The following is a 20,632-nucleotide window of genomic DNA, read 5'->3' on the forward strand; positions in this document are numbered from 1 at the left end:
CGAAATTTATACGTATAGATGATATGATCATTTTTTTTACCACATATGAGTCGTCGTAACTTCTTGCGTGAAGCTTTATCACTTTAAAAGATGCCTTTTAATTCTTCTTCAATTGCGTGACTGCATGTGAAATAATACGCTTATGATTTTCAGATGCATATTAAATGTCGCACCTTTAGCTGAATTGTGTGAGCTGAAATCTTATTATTTAAATTATTTTTTATAATTTTTCTCGTTATTCATAAAGATTCAAATCAGTACTAAAAAAGATCTCATATGGATATAATGAGATTGTCATGTGATATCTTGGTTGTATTTATGGTCAATAAATCTCATAAGTATTTTAAATTCTTCTTTTCTGAATAATATATTGTAGTGACGATTTGCAGAAAAATATACCGTAATTAGTACGCATGGAGGACTTTACGTATGTACCTTGTACGTGATTTTACGATAAACAATGCTAGTTGCGTCAGTCAGAGTTACTTAATTATTACTGTAATGTTAGAATAAATAAAGAACGTGGAAATGTTAGGTATATTTCGGATTTAACGATCTTCAATTATACAAATTACAATTGGTATCGAACTCAAAACTCGATCTTTACGCAAATTTAAGTTTATCAAATTTGAACTGTAACGTGCTTGACTCGATGTTATAAGCTAAGGGGTTAAATATATGTTAGAGTACGGTATAATTTATGGTGAGGCTAAGGGTTTCCGTGACGAAAAACAGTTTCTCTCGGGGCCTTTAGTTTCACCTTGGGTCCTACTTTCACCCTGGCTTTCGTCTTCCCCTTCCACAGGGAAGCGCGCTAAGGGCGCACTGGAAGGGAAGGTCAGAAGGTAAAGAATATTTTTCAGTTCAGCAATTCAGTAAAAATAATCAACCAGATTAGTTCGTTCAAGTTAATTAGTTCAAATACACAGACGGATTGTAGTAAAAACTCCACACACACAACTACACATCCGTACACGACACCACACACTAAGATAAATAAATAGTTTTCCAAGAATCAGCTTGGATTTCATTTTTTCCCAATTCAGCTATTGGGTGGTCCTTCGGGCATTAGACAGCACTACTGTGCAGTACCTTAGGAGCATTAAAGCTCCATTACAATATATTTGAATAATTACTCATACACGTAAAGTATCTAAACAAAATTTAATTTTCTAATAAGATAATTTTAACTTTCACTTTACAGAAACAGTAGAAACTTATTTCGTAACTAAAAATATATACATTTTACTGCGGCCAGTAACATTTTCAGATTTAAACAATACTGAGACATGTGGAGGACGTTAAAAAGTTGATGTATATCCGGCACAAAAACAATTTAACAATGTGTATGCGCCAAAAACGTGATCCAAAAACAAATGGAAAAATTTACAATAAAAAAAACGCTTAAAAAATTGCATAAAACTCTTCCGAAACAAATAGTAGAGGTTACGTAACAGATGGTATTACGCATTATTTACAAACAACGAAAATATCACTTTTGTTGATTCTTTAAAAAGATACTCTTACATTTTTATCGCACACTGTATCTTAAAATTATACAATACTGATGAACCAGTTTACCGAAAGTAATTAATTCTTATTTTGCCATATAACGTGACGTTCAAGTCATCTTCAAGACTTGGCCAATCATTTTTTTAGAATCATCGATATCCTCCTTCGTATCTAAAAATACCTACAGCAAAGTCTTATTACATGGCTCTTTTTTTTATGGGTCGTTGAGCAAAGTCTCTTTCACATGGTCTTGTTCATGTACAACAGTAACACTTCAATACAGAAACATTCAAAACTTTGTATTTATGAAGTGAAAAATTTAATGATTTCAAGCTGTCAAATTTAAAAATTTAGAAATTTACAAATGTTATAATCTACTCTCTCTGTCCTATAATAGTAGCATTAACTGCCAAATTTTCAACATCAGAAGATAATTTCATCACATGGTAAATGTACCTTCTAAATTTATATGCTAAATACTTGTATAAGTTACGCAACATTGAAACAAAAAATAATAGAAAATTGGAAAATTGGAATACAAGAACACACACATTACGCACATTTTATTTAATATAAAATTGCAAGTGATAAAAGAATATATATACTTAAATCCCCATTTGGGAACCACGATACCGAATAGCTTAATCAAAATCTATGTTCTGTGACATATCATTTGTTTTGATACATTAGTCCATTCTTAGGTTAACCTAATTATTACGAATTATAACTGTTTTTCTAATTTCATCAGCCGATCGAAATCAATTGTTTTATTTCGGTTGAATATGAATCCATTGTAAAAGTAAGATACAAAAAAGAGAGTTACGCTGGAACGAAGAATGATCGCTGCGATAATTTTAAGCTCACGCATATAACGAAAAAAAATCTTTGCAGTCAAGGAATCCTACCTACAAGTTTAAAATCCAGTAAGGAAATTATTGAAAAATCCAATAACTATGTGAACACTCAAAATAAAAATTAGTAGTATTATTTTTAATTTATTGCGCTCTATATTTGTTTTTTTTTGTTACTATCTATTATTATAATTAATAATTAAAAATCAAATTAAATTGTTAATTGAATTGAAATTATAAAATTAAAATGGGTACTATTTTACAGACTTGGAGCTACTAAAGGAATGTAAAAATCCTAATTTTTGAATTTTCAAATTTATGAATTCTCGAATTTGAAATTCTTGAATTATCAAATCTAGATATTTAGAAATTATAAATTTCGGAGGGAGTACTAATTTACAGATTTGGAACTACTAAAGGAATCTAAAGATCCTAATTTTTGAATTTTCAAATTTATAAATTCTCAAATTTGTAAATTCGTAAATTCTTGAATCATCAAACCTAAGAATTGAAAAGTTATAAGTTTTGGACGATAGGTCGTTGGTGGCAAGGTTTTGATAGTTAATCGCTGTATAGATGTTTTATTTATATGACCTTTTCAACAATTCTTTCTACTCCCACATGCCTGTCCGATGCAATATAACGAGATTTAACCGAAGAATGATAGCCTGGCAGATTATCGTCTTAACTTTCTTCTTTGTATTTTTTGAGTGATTTTTTTTTTAATTGAATTCATTCCGCTTTGAAGCGAACATTATTCTTTAACCTTCCGTTAGACACACGTGTATCAACGAGATACATGGCTGACTTCTTGCAAAATAATTACAAATTTAATAATTTTAAAAAATGGAGATTTATTGTAGATCTTGGCAAATGATTTTTGAAGCTCTTTCTAGAAGTATAATTGGCAGATTACAACCTCTAGCCGCCAGAAAATTTTATAATCGTCGCGTTTGTGCCTTGTTGCGTTTATATTTAAAATTATATGCAAGTGTGATTCGTAATTAATGTTTTAATATAGAAATCATAGCCACGATCCACCGATTAATTTCATAAATTTGTAAAATATTTTGAATAAATAATGTAACTTTTAACCTTAATTTTGCCGTTTGTTGAAAATCGGTCAATGAGGGTAGAACATTTAATTTAGATAGAGAGCCAGTTTACTTTCTTTCGTTTTTTCAAGACAACCAACTTTTCTTTTATGTTTTTTTATGTTACTCTTATGTTCGCTCGCATTCACAGCAAAAAGTATTACACAATAGAAGTATGTACTTCCTCCTATTATATAATTTTATTTGTGTACAAATGGTTTATTGAGACTGTCCCTGAATAGATTTACAACACCGTTAAATAAAAATTTAACACATAAGGAACACGTTTAAAAATTAATATAAATTTGTTTAACTTGATAAAGCTGCTAAATCGAAAGCAGAAAAATAATCATAAGAACTTTCATATAATAAAATAATAAAATTAATACTTTTGAAAGATTGCATTTATTTGATGCATGTATCTACTAAATACAACGCGACCACATACGTTACAAATATTTGCACACCTTACGGAGGGTTAATTTCTTATAGAAAGCAAAAAGTCATTGTAGAACGTACAGCAAGGAACAGTAAAAGGATTAGTCTTTTCTTTTGAAAATGCACTTTTTATATTGCTTATTTGATTAACAGTTTAATATACCAGTTTCATTCGGGGATCTCGTTCACAAGATACGAAAATACGATACAGTATCGCGAATATTGAACGATAATCAAAAAAAGTAAAACTGATGGAAATGAAAGTTTTATACAAATATGAGCCACTGACCTTTAACGTAACATTGCAGCTTTTAAAGCATAAATTGTAATAAGAAAAAACGATGATAGGAGTAATAAATTAACACTGCAAATTGGATTTCGTTATTATTATATTGCGACATATATTATGAATATTCGTGTTCAACTTTTGTAGATTTATGGAATCATTTTTTAATATCACTGGGTACTTCCAGTAATGTAGGGTAACCGCAGGTAGTGTGGAACACCTAATTTTAAAAGCTGGCCAGAAATAGAGAAATGTTTTCCTTTCACATGTATCTAACTTCAGAATATTGACGTGAGCTAATTTCGAAATAATTCTAATATTTGATTATATTCAGTAATAAAATAATTTGTAATTGTTAACCTTGTTTACATAACATTTAATAAATGAAGATTATTAAAATTAATATAAAAAAAGTATATTGATTGTAGTGTTTTGATTTCAATTAAGAAAGGTTATGATTATTGAGAAAAATTTATATAAGTTGTAAATAAATAAGTACGGTCAGCATTAAGTATGATTTTCAATGTTAATAGATATTAAACAATTTAAAAAAAGTTTAAAAGCATTTAATGCACATTATTTGTATTTACAAAAAAATAAGAAAAGTATTTAATTAATTACATATTTGTAAATTTTGGAAAACTTGTAGACATTAGTAAATTTATAGATTTTTGTGAATTTATAAATTCACAAATTGAGTTAGTAATTTTTCAACATTGTTTATTAAATCCGCCCAAGTGAAAATTAACAAATTTCATGCTATATGAAATTTCAACTTTTCAGTAAAAGTAAAGTTCAATAAAACGAACCGTTATTAAAGGTCACGTTGTAACATTCATTTATGCAAGAACTGCAATTGCGCACAATTCTTCAGACTGTAGCTTTGTTTCTCTTCACTTAATTACGATATTAAATTAAAGATGTTATCTATTTAATTAAAATGTTTTGTAAATATAGTTAAAGATGACATAGATTAATTGCAAAGTCAGCAATGAAAATTCAATAAAACGATCCAACATAATAAACAGTAATTAAAAGTTTATTGATTAAATATTGGTTAAACATTTTTTACTTGGGGAACCTTCTACGCCATATTTGAATTGATGTATGCCATATATTTACCGGTTTAAAATTATTTACGCAAACAATGAAATGTACTATAAATCAATAATTATTTCAAATAAAATTTTCTGAATATTTCATTCTGAAATTTACACAAACATATCAATGACTTACACAAGCATTAGAATATATGAGTACTGCCTAAGGAATCGAGTGCTTAAGGAATTTTTTATTGTAAGCAAAATTGATACGCTTCAAGAAGAGTCTTATAAAAGGGAAACGTGACAGGATTATTCAACCCACACAGCGTTCGGATTCAGAAGTGCACTTTATTTTTATGACGTATTCGGAGATCACTCGACAATTGTCGGAAGACCGAATAAATAGCAGTTTTGCGAGATCCGTAGTCTACAAGATGTTGGGAAAGTCTACCCTTGACCCGGACTTTTCCTGACTACAGGAGCTGTATCAAAGCTCTTTACAGGCTAACGGAATAATTTTTGTGAAGGAGTATTTCCGGTGAAAGTTTGGCAATATTATGAAATTTTCTCTAGGTCCCAACGGGTGCGCACGTTACTTGACCTCGTGCATGCCCTTTAAAAACTTGCGGTTTATGACATTTGCGATGTGTCACTGAAGCCGTTCGCAAATAGTAGGTACAACAAGAGGCAACTCTTCAACCTATATCTTTGATGTTCGGCAAAGCCTGTGTAAAAGAGCTCTAATGCTCCTGAGGTATTGTACAATAGTGTCGTCTAATGCCCAAAGGACCACCCAATATAGCTGAATTGGGAAAAAATAAAATCCAAGCTGTTTCTTGGAAAACTATTTATTGTTTAGTGGGTGGTGTCGTGTATGGATGTGTAGTTGTGTGTGCGTGGAGTTTTTACTACAATCTGTCTGTGTTGTCTGAACTAACTTGAACGAACTAATCTAGTTGACTATTTTTACTGAACTGCCGAACTGAAAAATATTCTTTTCCTTCTGACTTTCCCTTCCAGTGCGCCCTCAGCGTGCTTCCTTGTGGAAGAGGAAGACCAAAGCCAGGGTGTGTGAAAGTAGGACCCAAGGCGAAACTAAGAGTTCCAAGAAAAACTGTTTTTCGTCATGGGAACCGTTAATCCCCGCCATAAATTACCATACGAATTGTATTTCGTGTCAACCTCTAACAATTAGAAATCTATTTATCGTAAGTTGTTGTATATTACTAATATTGGTTTTCGAAGTTCTGATATCAATTTAACGACAGAGAGAAGTTGAAAAAGGAAGGCATACTAAAATGATGACTCCACATAATATAGTTTAAGAGTATAACAGGAATGATTATTGTTATAATCTATTATTACTATACAAAAAGACATTAGTAAGAGTAATTTGAAGAACCTCATTCTATTAAATGCATTAATCTCATTATTGACCCTATTTATGTTTAATGACCACTTACAAATAATTGGAACAATTATAAAAATAAACATATAGTAAATAATACGTAAAGTAATGCATACAACGATTCTTTATCTCGATAAAGAGTAAAATATATTTTGAGAAAAGTTTTTTCATTTTGACGAAAGAATTTTTCGTAATTGGAAACAAGAAATTTAAGATCAGTTCCGTAAATCTAGTGTAAATCACATTTCCCTGCAACAACAATGAATCAGTGCTTCTCAGAAGCATGATGTAACAATCTGACAAACCGTATTATTGATCTGTTTCTAAGTAAATTATTCCAGGAAATATTTGTTTCTGAGCAAAAGAACCGGTTTCGTGAATTGAAAATATTTAAAGTGCTTCTCAGAGCCATTGATCCAATTTTGACTAATTGGTCAATAACTGGATATCCTCCACTTAACATCAAATTAATATATTCTTTGTTCCTAGAGCAATCGATTCTATTGAACAAAATTGAAAGGTGTACATACATTAATCTTGTGGAATTAATCATTTAGTGTAACAATACTCCTACTTTGTGAAAATTGATATGAACACTGTTACGTCACTTCAATATCCACATCTCATTTTTTCGCTATTTCTATTGTATAACTTTGCATCTTGTTCTTAACTGTGCTGTAAACCATACAGCACCACAATGTGTGACAATGCTATCACACTGTTGTCAATGCTGTCAATCCTGTTCTCTGTGCGAGTACATTGCAATGAAGTTTTTTATAATTAAATTACAATTTTTCCCAAATATATGATACATGTACTTTAACTTTGATAATTTACTTTTTTAGAAAATTCACAAAATATGCAATTTCCAAATTGTTATACACGCGATTGGGGAAGTAGTCCCATGAGCGGACTGCGCGACGCGGTCACGAAGACCACCGGGGATACCCGAATGGTGCCGAGCGGGAACCGCGCGAGAATTCGACTGTGTTTTGTTTCTACCGTCTTCTTCCTTCTCGGCCACACATTCTTAAGATCGATGTTAATAAAGTTATTCGTTAAAAAGTGCTCCTTGTTCATCTCCGCCCAAATACGATACAAATGTTTCCAATATCATGTATTAGTGCAAAGAGGTGCTCCCATAGTGCCTAAACTTGGCGTTACCTTTGACTTACATGTAATGTACTTTTGTGGAATTTGTTAATACTCTTATAAATCATGGTGAACGCAAAGAAGTGCGAATCAAAACATATGAAAACGAACATTCAATTCAAACGGGGAGCGACTGAACCAGTAAAGTGAGCCACTATAACGGCGCTATGTAACTATGGCATTCGCAAAAACCACTATAGTGGACCGTCATACAGAGAAATGGTGTCCGCAAAAGCCACTATAATGGCGTTGTACCTAACAGGTTAAAACATGCATGTAGCGAGAAGAATGAATAAAAGTAAATTAACTATTTGTTCACTTAAAAAGTACAAAAGCTAAAACTGTATACAGGTACTACCAAAAAGATTCTATATTCCAAAGAAAAAGATGAGTTCTTCGTATAACTCCGAATTTTAGCTCTAGTATAAAGTAAATCAGTTAATAATGTATTTATTTACAAGACGTAAGAGTTTTTGTTCATTTTTCCAAAATTTACAAATATTTTTGAAATTAATAAGTAAATGTTCAAAGCCAATGCAAATAACCTAGTTAAATATGGTGCATCATCTTAGAAAAACAGGATTTATTAATTTGAAATTAAGTTAAAAACAGTATAAAGAAAATATTACGACGTTTGCACAAGTTTCGTGAACTGTAGTCTACCCACGTTCGACTATGCATTAATCTGTGCTGAATGTTTCGGCGTATGATCTCTACACAATACGTCCGCACCATGAAAGTTCTAACAAGGGGGAGTGTACGACCTTCGGAACGCCAATTCCGTTTGAACTTTACATAATTATAGAGAACACCAAAAGTAATAATTTTGCAAAATTATAGAGCACACCTTGACTAAATAAGGGAGAAATTTGTAATTTAACTTCGTTCACGTATATTTAACTGTTTAAGAAGAATAAAAAGTCAAATGAATTATGACGTCGTGAAAAAAACTTACAAGACAGAAGTCGAACTTAAAGTTACAAGTCAATATTTTCATTTCTTTTTATTGTGTTATAATTTCTATCAAAGCTGAATACAAAAGGAAAAATTAAATGGAATATTTAATGTTTTGAATGCTTCTACATATATGGGGTATCACGTAACTGATGGTACAATTGGATAGAAGTTCTACTTTAAAAAATAAATTGAAAATATAAAAGAATATTTTTGCATTCCCTTTCAAAAGGAAACCTAGTTTAGCTTAAGAAATATATGGTAATTAAATAACAAAAAGACCTACCACTTGAATTATAACATTGGTTAAGAATTTGGGACCATGAAATTTCGAAACTCTGAATTAATCTACTGATATGAAAGTAAGGAACCATTGCAAATTTTTAACACTGTAAATCTGCAATTTTTAGATTCCTAAGTTCCAAAGTTCTTAAAATTTCAAATTTCCAAATCACATTCTTATATTCCTGAATTTCTGAAATTTCACAGTTCCACCCTTCTAAATTTTAAAATCTCCAAATTCAGAGATTCGAAAGTTCTCAAATATCCTAAATTCCTAGACTGATGAACTTTCGAATTTCAGAAATTTCTAATTTCTAAAGTTTCCTAAAAGAACCGATTTGCTCCTTACTGTACATCTATCAAATGAATATTTAAGGTCAATTTTATGGAAAACAAAATCTTAAATAAAAGAATTTTATTCTACATTTCTTTTGCGTTTTACTTTTTCAAGTAAAATCAGCTCCTATACAGTTACATCATTAGTTACACAGCATTCTGTATGATATCAGAAATTGCAATATGAATGAAGTTTCTTTAACAACAGGTATATATTATATGGTATGGTAATAATGGTGGAAGGAATTGCTACTGCTTAACAATTAGCAAACTGAAATAATTGCTGCACTTAATATTAAGTAAATAGCAGAAAAAATCGTTAAGCTTAATAATTAGCAAAGAGTAGACAGAGTCACTGCTCTGAACAATTAGCAGATATTAAACCACGTGACAATTATAATAGATTTTCCATAAAACAAGCTGCCTGGACTCAAAAAATTCCAGATAGCAACACCAACCTCACAATACTCTCCAAAGACCAAGCCAGTTGCATTGAACATAGACTTAATTTTCAGCGACTATGTAACAAATTCCCAAACCACCAAATGATATACATTGATGCATCAAAGCTGCCATCATCTACGACAGCACGATCCAAAAAATCCCTCTTCCAATACCCTCATCCATCTTCACAGCAGAAGCTTAGGCAATTCTTGAAGGCTTAAACTACGTGCAGAACAACAATAACCAACCTTCCATCATCTTCACAGACTCTATAAGTGTAAGCAAAGCAACAGCAAACCCAATTAGTGAAACCAAACACGAAATCATCCTAAACATTCAATACACTTATACAGATCTTACCAACATTGGTAAGCATATAACCTTAGCCTGGGTCCCATCCCACCAAGGAATCAAAGGAAACGAGATAGCCGACACAGCCGCCAAAGAGGCAACATCGACCCCGCCAGACAACAGCCACAGACAGATTCCAAGACCTCATTGTCGCAGTACGTCACATCGAACGACAAGCATGGAATAAAGAATGGAGTACTTCTAAGAAAATAAAAACACACAAGGTAACTCAGGACTTCTGAAACAATGCCTAGTAACGATATTAGGAGGAAGGACAGGATAATCTTGGCCAGACTCAGAACCGGTCATTGCAAACTCACACACGAGTACCTCATAATAAAAACAGAGCCACTGCAGGAAGAATATCTCGGCCCAGCACCTACTATTCCTAGTATGGAATAACACTGACCAAAGCCTTAACTTCACAGAAGCACATAGAAAATATCCTGAAGTACCTGAAAGACATCAATATGTACCACAGAATATAGCCAAACAAAACGTAGGAAACAGGACCCTAACGCTAATGATCTAAAGGTCGATGCGACGTAAAACCTGAATAAAAAAAATAAGTCCATAATAAAGAATTAGCTCCGAACTGTAAATTATTAATTAACTACTTCGATTAATTCATTATTCATGATTATTCGGAATCATTGACTTTATCATTCTAAACAGAGAGCTTTAAAGACCAGTTTGCATTACACGCTAGTGTAGTTCAAGTCTCGAGTGTCCAAAAGTATGCAGCATTCTAAGCAAGTCGAAGTTTGACAGTCTTTTGGGCTACCTTCAGCAAATCTGTTCCAAATACCTATTTGAATCTAACTTAGGTTAAATCTAGCATGGGGTCCTGCCTGAGATCAACTTAACCAGTTAACTGTGGCGATCTTTTTGCAAAGTGCGCACCAGTGTGTGTCGTGATAATCAAGCGATGATGAGTAAGCTCTCAAGAATTTATGAATCCATCTCAAATCATTTACACCTTTTATTTGTTTATTTCATTTCGTGTTGAAGTCTAATCATTTTAAACATATTACAATTTATGAATATAATTTAGTTTCCGTCAAAATTACAATTTAAATATCAAATTGTAACAAAATTTTACGCATGACGGATATAGTCGCCATGACACAAAATTCTGCCACATCTCCATGACGGATATAGTCATCAAACACACTTAACTGGTTAAGTTAAATCTGCCGCTCTGCTGGATAACGCACGCGTATTTATACGCATCCGGGGTCACATCTTTTGTTGTCACGCATGCGCACACCACTGTGTCGTCGCTACCTTTCACTTTTTAAGACCGAACGAATATAACCCTTGCGATCACGTTTATGAAGTTGAACGTCGCTGATGCAGACAATTAATTTTACACTTAATAATAATTTGTTATATGACACATTTGAAATTATTAATAAATATTAATTCCTAAAATTAAATATAATAATTTCTGTTTTTAAATTTTGATTAGCGCGATTGTTATACCGGGATTATACACAAGAATTTAGTTAAATTTAAATTTAATATATTTATTTTGAACTTAATAAATACATTGATGACTGGAAATAAGATGATTTTTATATTAGAGTAAATTACCTTAAAGATAATAGCGTAATATTTTTGGAAAGTTCAAAGTGATAAAAATGTTTACGACGTCGAGACTACATTACAATAAATTTTAAATGAAGAAATTCAATAATTAAGTCTGTATGTTAAAAAACATTTATACAGATAATAGTTAATTTTATTCATTTATTAACTGTAATAGTTATAGTTTTAACAGGGGTTGCGTTTTTAACTGTATTTAAAGACCCAAATAAATTAAGAGTGAGGGGGTTATTTCAACTCTGTAGTGATGCAATTAAATTATTATTATTATTATATCTATTATAATAAGCGTACTAATCAGATTATGAAGTTTATACAGAAAAGAATTAGCATTATATTTTTTCCTATTAAATCATTGAAGCGTGAAATGAGGTACTCTAATGAACTGTAATAAATGTATGAAACTTTGAGATTTATCTTTTCACTACTTAAAAAATATATATGTGTCTAATTTGCAAAAAATGCAAATAATTTCAGATATAAGAAAACTGGATCTCGTATCAGAAATCTATTGTAATTCACGTATTGAGTGATTATCACTGTTTATTCTATTATAAGAAAAGCGAATATTTTCCCATACTTTGTTACTTTTAAGATATGCGTCGAATTTTGTTAAAAGCATTCTTATTCGAAAGTTATGATGCTTTAAAGAAATGAACCTTAAATTACGCAACTTCATCCTAAATCAACTTAAATCCATCAAATCGTAACAACAGCTTGTTATTAGAAAGCTTCACATCCATGGAAGTTACATTTGCTAACTATTCGTTCAACATATGGTATCTTGATTTAGACACGCGCCTGCAATTCATTGGTAAAAATAGATAGGAAGTGAAAACTCAGACACGTGGAAAACAGAAGCGTTCCATTCTCCGATCGCGCAGTGCAAATTTTGTGAAATTATATCGTGTACTAGAAACAACGACGAAGTTATGTGGAAAATGAAATTCTGAGAGAAACGCCTTTTTTACTATTTACTGAAAAGGTAATTACAAAAAATATATATATATATATATATATATATATATATATATATATATATATACTTTTCTTCGTAGCATGTTGATATAATATTTGCTGCACGTAAGATGTTAATTGCTGAATGTCCTGTGCATTACAATTATTGTATTATTATGTTTAAATCGAATATGCTTTGAAAGGAAAGAGATTAAATCGCTTGAAGCATTGGCTACTTAAATATGTCAATGAAATGTATAAACTACAGCTTTAATTACTAATCTATCCCCAATTGAACTTAAGTTGATCATATTATCATGTGATCACTAATTTATCATCATTTACTTATTTCTCAGATTAGTTAACAACTTAACCGGTCACGAAACTCAAAATTGAAATAACAACTATTATTATTGCTACAACAGCTCAACTTTTCAATTCTATTTTAAGTGATATTAATGATATTATTATTAAAAATTGTCATTCTCTTTTTTTTTTATAGCCAATAATTTAAATTTATTATAACTAATAATTTTGGAAAAATTCTATCGTAATCACAGTGTTAAACACACTTTTCATATAAAATACAGAAATAATTCATTCATTTGAAATAATAGTATCTCAGCGAGTGGGAAAACATTTCTTGAATAATTCAAACTGCTTAAGAAGTAGTACTACTGTAAATAATCTTTCTAAAATGTAGTTAAAATTGAATTCATGTTAAATGTAGTATTTTTGTATTACTATACACTTTAATAATAACTGGAATGAAACTTAAAAAACATGTCTTTTTAATTATCAAATCCTTATAATCGTATTCTGCATCGAATATAGAAGCCAATATTTTAAATTTTTTTAAGTATTCTTCTATCAAAGACCAAATATCTCTAGTGTAAACCAATATTACAGTTTATCAAATGATTTTAGAAAAATTGAATAAAACAGAATCCCAAAAATCGGATTCCTGTCTATGATCAAATACAAATTGAACAAATATATTAATTTTAAACGTCAGCATGCAAAATATCGAACATCGGACAAACTTTCAAAAATATCTATGTATAATCTGAAAATTAGTGGTACATAAAAGCATATTAAAATTATATATCAGGCAAATCTGTATTTGCAATTAATTTATAAGATTTATTGTGAAAATAATTATTGTCGTTTGTGCATCGCTTTAAGCTTCAACAAGGAGCCGACCAACCTTGTGAAGAAGGTCTCATCGATATTTTCTCGATAGAGTAACACCTATGCGCTGCACGCTCTAAAAATAATCACCCTGATTACCACGGACAATATACTGCGTCTTGTTCGAACATACATGGAACAGTTCAACATGCGTTTTTGTTTACAAACATTGTACGAAAAGTTTGGATCTTCGCGGTGCAGAATGTTGCTCGTTTACATTTAAAACGATTATTTTGCAGACGCATCGGGAAATCTGCGAAACTAACATCTACAGTATGTAAAAATGCTTATTAATTCTAAAAAAAACTAAAGCAGCTCAAAAATGCATTTCTACTTTCAAACGAATGAAATTTAACATATAATTTAATGTTATATAAATACAAATAATATATGTTAAATATACGGTGAATAACTGAATAAAAATACTATGTTTTGAAGTTCATAGTTCAAAAAATAATAAGCGTTGTTAATTGAAAAAAGTTTCAAATTTAAAGGATATAATATTTGATCATAAGAAATGTTGGTTTATTACAATTATTGTTTAGATTCCACTATTAAGAATTAATGCATAATTTGTAAAGAATGAAATTGTATAAATAATATATACATAGTGTACATTTCAGATTGTTTATATGTAGAGTAACATTAATATGAAATAGAATATCTACAATTATATTTTATTTGCGCATAAAATTGTAGAATATGAAATTCATGTAAGATTTTATATATACGTGTATAGAATATAGGCACTGTACAATGTATAATTATTTTTGTAACTTCATATGTGTACATCATTGATGCATACATCAAATGTTTTAATTATTTTGTTTCTTTATATCGATTGTTATTGAAATAACAAATAACTGTTTTTTATGTACATATGTGTATATCTGCACACCTATATGTGTGTATATGCGTTGTATATCTGTATATGTGTATATGTGTTCATGTGTACATCTGTAAAGGTATATATGTAAACGTGTGTAAATGTGTGTACATGTACATGTATATGTATATGTATACATGTGTATATGTGCATATGTGAATATATGTACATGTGTATACATATATTTTAACTTATTGTGTCATTATTAAATTTTTAAATCCTATACTTCTAAATTATTATGTGCAGCTCATACAATAAGTTATTATCGAACATACTTAAATAGCAATACAACTATAAAATATGACAATCTTTTTTTTGTATTAGTAGATTTTTAAAGTAAAGCTGTAGACACTTAGTAACTTATTCATATATAACTTAAAAATGGTAGAAATTTTTGTACCAAAGTCATTAACATTTAGCTAGCTATCCCCCAAATTACCAGATAAATAACAATAAGAGTTACAAGTATCGATAACTGTCATATCAGGCAAATAAACATGCTTTAAAGCAAAGTAAAGGGGAAGTATTATATTTTCAAATGATTTAACTTTTATTATAAAAATGTCAGTGGTCGACAAGAAAGGTTAAAGGTCTGGTAATGAGAAAAAGTACACGTGCAGTACATAAATCAAATAACATGAGAAGAAGTGTATTAAAGTCAATTTTTATGTGGAATATCCTTATCTTCTTGAAAAAAGTTTTTGGTCTTTCGCATATACTAATTCATGAAACAAAATTTCAGTGAATTTTTTATGTACTTTAAAAATTACAACAAATTTTAACTTTTGCAAACTATGCAATTTTAGAAAAATTTTTTTTAAATATTTAAATATATATAATATTCAATTCCTCCAACTTGTTTGATGCAGATTATAATCGTTACTCCTAAGTAGTTTATTCTGCGATATTAATTATTAAAGTCGATGCCTTTTTGAATTTATGATTATGCATTAAATCTTGAGGGACTAAGTATTAACACTGACGTCAATAGTAATTTTGCATACTTCAAATAAGCTATAAAACTCACAAGAATTTAAGCTTGCAAGTATAAGAATGCCTATTACAAAATAGAACAAAAACAAATTACTACTAATTTTTTTAAATTCTTCTAAAACTATATATTATATTTAATTTCATTCGCTTTATCTTTAAAACATGTAAAAAAATTGAAAAAATGTTAAAAGCTAGAAATTAGTGGTTAATGTTGACATGGTACATTTATAGAATGGTTTTTAATATTCCATTGTGTAATTATTTAATAATCAAGTGTATCAGAATTTATGGTTAGATTAGTAATTTTATTACAAATAAGTTTGGAGACGTTTGGTCTTAGGACTTTCAGCATTACAGAAATTTAGTAATTTGGAAAGTTTAAGACTTAGGTATTTAGAAATTTGCGTATCTAAGGATTCAGGATATAGGGATTCGGGATACAGGGATTCGGGATAGAGGGTTTCGAGATATAGGGATTCGGGTTATAGGGATTCGAGATATAGGGATTGGGAATATAGGGAGTGGGGATATAGCGATTGGGGATATAGCGATTAGGGATATAGGGATTGGGGATATAGGGAATGGGTATATAGGGATTGGGGATATAGAGTGTGGGTATACAGGGATTGGGGATATAGCGATATAAGGATTGGAGATGTAGGGATTCGGGGTATAGGGATTCGGGATATAGGACCTCTAGATATAGGGACTCGGAACATAAAAACTCGGGATATAGGAATTCTGGCTCTTACCAAATATATATAACTGATATCTAGAAATTTGAGAACATAGGTATCCGATGATCTACGAGTTCCACAATAAGAAAATTTGAAAACTTAAGAACGCGAGTATCCGCGAATGTAAAAAGCTTCCATATGACGCCTTATCCAAAGAAAGCCTACGACGCACTCAAGTATACGTACTGAGTAAGCATCCATCGTGTGAATATACGCAGCCCAGGAGCCACGTGAGCGCAAGTGTGATCGTACCTTTAGTGAGAGCTGAGTGGGTGGCCGACAGGGTGGTTTATCGACCAAGATACAAAGCTCTGGAGGCGCAGTATTCGCGGGACCACCACCCTGTCGAAAGCGATCTTTTATAGAAGCAGTGTAGTCGGTTTGTGGTGTAATTCTCCTCGACTAGAGAAGCTCAATGTTCTGTTCATCGTGAGAACCAGTTTCACTATCCTGGCATTGGGCTATTATCGGCGCGGCATTTCACCGAGACTTGTCGAAAACAACTAGCAAAGTAAGTTGAACATTCTCTTAACCGATGTTTATCAATGACCATGAAGTGTGTGTTTGTTACCTTTCACGATATTAATCGAATTCGTTCCTAAGGGACTGATCGTAAACTGCGTGGAGTAGTGCGTTCTTCTTAGGGGATGAAACTGTTACTCTGCCAACAGTCGATGTAAATACGCGTCATGGAACTGGCTCGTAAGACATTTTTTCAATGAGAAGAGTTTAATATCGAAATTATTTGGAAAAATTCTACGAACATGTTTTGATGTTTCATGAGTCAGTTATTTCGACTCCAGCGTAGAATTATGTGATAGTTGTTTATTATGGTTAATTAAGGTGTGTGTTATGTAAATATTTTTGGCTGTATCAACCTCTAGCATCACTTCGTTTTGAAAATAATCACCAAATATTAAGTGCGCATTGGTTATCCAAATCAACAATTTTCGAGCTCTCTATCGCTTTTCTATCACTTCCGTCGCTTATTTTTGCTACAGTCGAATGACCCAGTTGACGATCGAGTACTCATCGTGGATACGTAAGATATTGCCCGACGACCTGCGGTGACCCATTTATCGATTTTCGTGATTTTAATCAACTATTTCTACTGTTGTTTTGATCGCATTCACCTTACCACATATCGTAGAACGTGCCCACTGTTTCTTCATATCATTTGGACAACATACATTAAATAATCAAATCGAATATACTGAAACTCTGATATAATTCGAAGTGACATTTTCATGCTCCAGACTCTTAACTAGTGATGCACTATATGTAGGTATCCACAGTAACATGCTAGTTCCATAGAATTTTTACCTTACAATTTCTCTCAATTCTTAATGGGACCAAAATAGGTGAAAGTGTATTAAAATTACCCCACAAATAGATGTGTCAAACCTAGAGGTACACTGACCTCGATTACTGAATCTATCGAAATAGATATAACTACGTTCTGCTGGAACAAAGCCAGGCGAAGTTGCAACTGCATTTGGTGCGACTGGAAATCATGAGTCAACGTACGAGAAATTTCTCGTCTCACTCAAATACATCCATAGACTTTTACGAAGATTTCAGCTTCTCACGCGATCGATAATTAGATTTCTCTGCAAGTCGAATCAGATCTTTCGTTTCGCGTGAAGCTTCACTTGTAAAAAAAAATAAGCACGTATTACGATACGAAGAAGCCGAGAAAGCTTCAAAGTAATCGTGTTTGCAGCGACATCAAAGACAAATAATTGAAAGTAAAACGTTTCATCGAGAAATGAGATGGAATATTCAAGCTATTGGTATACGATTGATATACAAATATTACGAGCTATAGAAATATCGTGAAAATTAATTTCGAAGCGCTGTCGATACTTTGTATGGTGGTACTCGACGAGAATCGCTCATTTTCACGTAGTACACGTAACACCCCTATAAGGTGGTATCTTCCGCGAAAGGGTGAACCACCTTGATGTCACGCCACCTTCAATATACGTGAATTGCATGCACCATGCGAAAGCGTATATTTGCATAAATACTTTCAAGCCGTTTTTTATCGTTTAGACTGCACCTTCCATGATTCATTTAATTGGTCAGTTCAATTTTTAAAAAATTTGCAGGTTTTCGACCCTCATCGATAACATTCTCCATTCATTTTCTTACGCTATTCAGACAACACCCGCCATAGTTCAATTAGACATAGTTCAATTCACGAAAAATACAAAATATTCCATTATGAAGCTATGATCGTTATAATTTACTAGTTTTAAATGAAATGTTCTCTAAAATAATACAGTAGAACCTAATCATAATTTCCTATAAAACCTAACATTACTGAATGTAATAATGTCAAACTTACAAGCTTTCTTCGTAAATATATAATTAGTAAGTTACTAATTTTTGTTCAGAAATTTATCATCATTGATTCAGCTTCACGAATCGATAATCCCCTGCTGCACGAAATACACAGATTATCGATCGCCGTCTAACGATTTACATTTCATGGCTACAGGCTAATTCAGCAGAAAAAGTTATTCAAATATAAAAGTTCTCCCTCTTGACACCGATCGTCAACAACTGTATTAACAAAACAGAAACTCTTCGGACGGTCTTGTTTTTCTGTCGGGCTTTTATATCTGCATCTGCTAATCATCGATTCGAACGAAGAGAAATTAATTCCTCTTCAAGGCTTATTTCCATCAAACAAGCGAAAAAAGTGGAACAAATTACACGGAGGCGTGGGAATCAGACGAGTCCACTGTCTTCGCGCAACGCGTACATGTATTAATCCTATGCTTTTTTCCGTTTCTTCTCTGTTCTTCGTCTACCACGAGTGGGAATACCCGCGAGCTTTTGGCAAAAATCCAAGAGCGAGAGTACGGTACTGGTTGCACATTCTGTGTGTCTATAGCCGTTCCACTCTCCTCGGTGTACATGCAGCAGCAGCCATGACTCCAGGAATCAGGCCACTGTCCCACTTTACGCCTTTCCGAGCAATAAAGGTTACCCTTTCGGCGTGCACGTAACCGACTCGTTGTAAAACTTGCACGATTCCGCGTGGAAAACCAAGACGGCGACACGGTTCGTGTTGGGGAATAGAAGTTACCGAGGCTTTGGTGACAATTAGAGACCTTGGAATTTCGTTTACCGTCGTCGAACTGCTGCGAAGCACGACCATTGACGAACAATCCTCTTAAACAAAGAACCGTGAAAGTTGCACAGACGCAAGTTTTGCAAACGAATTTAGGTCCCGTTGAATTGTTACCTTCGTATGAGTTCTTTTGGAGCATCGTTTTTTAGTTGTTGCGGATCAAACAGCAGAATCGAAGAAATACAGTAATAATTGCGAATGGAATGTCTCAACACTTCTAAGACAATTTCAGTTTTGTAAAAATTGTAGTAACCATCCTGTCTTTCTTTGAATCATATACTATACTTTGTATACTTACACATTAAACAAATATCTTTTGGCTTTTTACGAATGTATGTTCAAATGTTAATTTGGTTTCTTTACAAAATATAGACGCTTAATGATTTGTACTATTTCGCTTGAACTGATACGCTTTGCCGCTTAAGCTTTCTTAATGTCAAATGACAAAAATTATTTTGTTGTGTATGTACGTAGAGACAATGTCATATTTAACAAAACACATTTTTTGTACAAATTTATTTTTGACACTGTATAAATATGAAATATGACTAACATTTACCTCCTATTAGTTGTCAAAGATATCAATTTTTTTAAGAGATAAATAAGAAGATAAATGTTGAAAATGTAATTGTAATTTTAATAAATTCAAAGTATGTAATTTCAAAAACTTAATTAAAGATAACAATAATTTTGAAGATAAATTAAACTGAAAGTTAGTTTCAAATTAAAATCTGAATAATTAGGTTTATATTACTATTTATATGAATATATTACATCCCTTAAATCCTAACAAAACTATTCAAAAATTTAATTTCTGATACTACAAGCTAAACATTCCATGCGTTTCTAATTAACTTAAAAAAGATACAGTTTTCGTAACTAGTGGAACACGTATTTCTCATTATGCAAATTAACTATTAATATGAAAGTAAAAAACAAACAAAATAATTCTTTTTTAGCAATATTG

At 31.6% G+C, this 20,632-nt stretch overlaps 1 protein-coding gene and 1 long non-coding RNA gene across 4 annotated transcripts in view; one reads left to right on the forward strand and one right to left on the reverse strand.

Annotated features, from left to right (window-relative positions):
- Positions 1–9,488: 9,488 nt before the first annotated feature.
- LOC143264109 (uncharacterized) lies at positions 9,489–10,691 on the reverse strand. Its single transcript, XR_013037605.1, has 3 exons — positions 10,482–10,691; positions 10,161–10,352; positions 9,489–10,069 (listed from the first exon to the last, which is right to left on the reverse strand). It is a non-coding gene; the product is annotated as an uncharacterized LOC143264109 (long non-coding RNA).
- A 1,701-nt stretch (positions 10,692–12,392) lies between these two features.
- LOC100879238 (uncharacterized) overlaps positions 12,393–20,632 on the forward strand; it is an 84,471-nt gene continuing 76,231 nt past the window's right edge. The window contains exon 1 of one of the 3 annotated variants that reach the window (XM_076530276.1): positions 12,393–12,744. The gene's annotated coding sequence lies outside the window, so the exon portion shown is untranslated. Of the gene's footprint in view, positions 12,745–16,746; positions 17,035–20,632 lie in introns of those variants that run through there. The other 2 variants (XM_076530275.1, XR_013037767.1) reach the window with 2 other exon arrangements.

The sequence above is a fragment of the Megachile rotundata genome, chromosome 3, assembly GCF_050947335.1.
Source record: "Megachile rotundata isolate GNS110a chromosome 3, iyMegRotu1, whole genome shotgun sequence".
Taxonomy (NCBI): Eukaryota; Metazoa; Arthropoda; class Insecta; order Hymenoptera; family Megachilidae; genus Megachile; species Megachile rotundata.